Source organism: Astatotilapia calliptera, chromosome 19 (assembly GCF_900246225.1).
Source record: "Astatotilapia calliptera chromosome 19, fAstCal1.2, whole genome shotgun sequence".
Classification (NCBI taxonomy): Eukaryota; Metazoa; Chordata; class Actinopteri; order Cichliformes; family Cichlidae; genus Astatotilapia; species Astatotilapia calliptera.
The window spans coordinates 18677121-18680441 of NC_039320.1; the positions used below are offsets into that span (position 1 = coordinate 18677121).

Sequence of the window (3321 nt, forward strand, 5' to 3'; positions counted from 1 at the left end):
GTGCTGGTAGTGTTGTTCTCTCACACACAAAGTTTTTCTTCCCTTCTAAAAACTTTGAAATTCATATTGATCTGAGTGTGCTCATCTCACACTGAGGTCCTCACCTGGACTTTAGCATTCGCTGTACCCTGCACACTGTCTCCTGCAGAGGGACTGTCTGTGGTCATGATGGATGATTCTGCAGAGTCCACTTCTCCTTTCAACCAGCTCTACCAGCTTAGCCTCAGTGTGTTACTGCTGCTCTTCTCCTTCGAACTGGTCAGAATCGTCTCTGTCACATTTGTAAGATTTAAAGATTTAAAATTCATGAATATTTAAATTATTGTTTATGTTGCTGTAAGTCATTGAAAAACACTTAAGGATTTTAACTGATATATTCTCTGTTTTTCTTCCCTCAAGACTGAAATAATTTTATTTATCATTTCAGACTCCTTTGACAATAACTTTTTTTTTTTAAAACTCAAACCAATAAAGCAAAGTCTGTCAGTCTTGAAGGGACTCTCACCATCAGCTCTGCAGGGAGTTCAGATATTGATAATGATCTCAGTTGGTACCTTCAGGAACCTGGACACCCTCCAAAGCTCCAACCACAAAACTTTGTACATACTTGGCATTAAATTGCTTGTCAGGAACTCCATCTTGATTCAGTGGCAGTGGATCTATTTCTCAGTATGCTTCAACCATCAGTGATATTCAGGCTGAAAGAGCTGTTTAAAACCCCTTTTATAAATCCAAATAAGAATTTATCAGAAAAGATCAATGATCGTTTGGAATTGAGAGAATAATGATAAAATAAAATTTAAAAAAATTCTATAGAGAGATGAGGGATGATTTCACTTTCGCTTGTTATGCGTCACTGATCCTAGACCAGTTTAAAAAGAACCAGCAGGAAACGTCTGTACAGAGTCTCTGACAGTTATTCATGACAATGATGATAATGTTACTGACTCAACTGCTGATCACACTTATGCTCAGACTTCAAGGTGAGAAGTGATGTGGTTCTATTATTTTCTCTGTTACACTGTAATTTACATCACACTGTCATTTTAATAAAGCATATTTTAATTTCCAGGATCAGATGCCAGTCCATCTGTGACTCAGTCTCCTGTATTTAAGGCTGCTGCTTTGGGGCAGACGGTCTCTCTGAGTTGATGATGATCTCAGCTGGTATCTACAGAACCCTGGACAGCCTCCCAAACTGCTTTTTAACAAAATCAGCAGATGCGAATCTGGTACTCCAAGTCATTTCAGCAGCAGTGGATCTGAGCCTGAGTTCACTCTGACAATTGTTATGACCCGGCTCAAAAGCCGCAACATGAAAAAGGAGATGAATACCGGAGTGTGAGTGAGAAGAGGTTTTATCTTAAAATGGCATAGCAGGCTGGCTGAAATGGCTGGTGACACCAAGGCAAAGACCAGTGAGCATTCTGGAAAGCCTGCCTCAAGTATGCTCTTATTCACACCTGACTAGGTGTGGCCAATTAGCAACAACTGAACACACTAAGGAGATTACGGGCTGCAGAGGGGCGTAACACCTCCTGCCTCAGAAGGGTTCCTCTAGGACCCCTAAATTTATTAAAAGCCCCTCTGGACCTTGATCCCTCAAACATAAGCTTTTCTTCTTTTTAATGGATTTACACTGAAAACTTAATGATTTTTCCAATAACTCTGTCATGTTGGGTTTTCTGAGATGCTGCAGATTATTACTCTCTGTGTTGGCATGATGGTGGAGTGTTCACACAGTAATTTAGACTAATGAGAATAACTGGTCCACTAAAGACAGTCAGAGTCATCAAGCAGAAACACAATGAATGAAAGAAATTAAATCAAATTAATGGATTTTAGATGCAGCATTAACTTGAGTTTAAATAATCTATTATTGTGTTTAAGTATATGATTATGGTTAATGTAGCCCAGTTGATATAATTTACATATTATTGAATTTAATTAAATGTTTTACTTTACATATTTTTAAGATTACCAGCAAAAACAGTCTAATGTAGAGTGTGATGATGTGAGTATTTTATTATTTAGATTTTTTCAGTGTTGATATATAAACTATAAAAATCTACAGACCACATACAATATAACTATGTAACTTATGTAAGTTTTTGTTCATGAATAAATTTAACAAACCCGCTAAAAGATGTTTTCCAAATATGCAATTGTTTTTCTAAAGTTGCAAAACTTGCACTTTATACAACAGAATGGAAGGGAAATGAAAAGTGACCTCACAGTTGTCAAGTATACTTTTCAAGTATACTTGACAACTGTGAGGTCAGAAAACTGATGCACTGATGAACATGAATAAGGCTCATAAGTATACTTATGAGCCTTATTCATGTTCATCAGTTTTCTTTTGTGAGCTGAATAAAAACCTTGTTTGTCTGCAAAGAGTTTTTAAATTACATCAATGTAACAAATTGGTGAAGTGAAAGCAGTGATCTGTTTATTTATTTTGGTGTTAGGTTTCAGTAGACATCATCTATTTATATAAATATATTTAAATTATTTAAATTATTTTCATATTAATAAAAAAAAAGTTCTGATACTTGAGAGTAAATGTCTTGTTGATGCAGTTATATTCTTGATGATTTGGGTACTTATAATGACTGAAGAGTTTGGTTCCTCCACAAAAAGTCCAGCACAGTGATCCAAAGTCATTAAGTGGCACAAACACCTCTGAACAAGCATCTAACCACTTTTTTTTTTCTAGTAAAGCAAACATTTTAAAACCTCTGTGTTGAAAAAACTGTTCACCACCAAATCATTTTCATTTCTTTTGAGATTGTTTCTGTAATATTTCTTAATTGGTTAAATTATAAAAATGGCTTTAAATCGCAATAAAAATGCATAATCATGGGTTAAAAATGAACACAAGAGAAATAAGAATGTCTCTTGAAATAACCCTGCTGTCTTACTCCTTTCAGCTTTGTGAAAGTCCAGGATCGTGGACTCTGTGGTGAAGCGCTGACAGTTGCTCTGTCTAAAGCAACAGTGGACTGTGCAAAGCAGCAAAATATAACACATCTGTCAGAAAGGTTGACATTTGAACAGCAGAGAAGTCAAGAATGAGTAGGTTTTTTGATTTCTTTTCAGGCATGACTGAGAAAAACAGTGTCCAAATTGTTAAGAAATTGAAAGTTTGTGAGTGCTGAAGGATGCTTTCTCAGTGTGTGAGTGACAAGTTGTAACTCAGCTGTTCAGTAAATCACTGTTATAGTGTTGCCCTCTGGAACTCACATAGAGCATTCTGTGCATGGTTGGAAAATATAAAGTTATAAATTCTCATTGATAAAGAATAAAAGGATAAAACATTAG

At 35.8% G+C, this 3321-nt stretch overlaps 1 gene segment (V, D, J or C); it reads left to right on the plus strand.

The window, feature by feature from the left end:
* Positions 1-3321, plus strand: part of LOC113012022 (Ig kappa chain V region Mem5-like) — an 86808-nt gene that overhangs the window by 14203 nt on the left and 69284 nt on the right.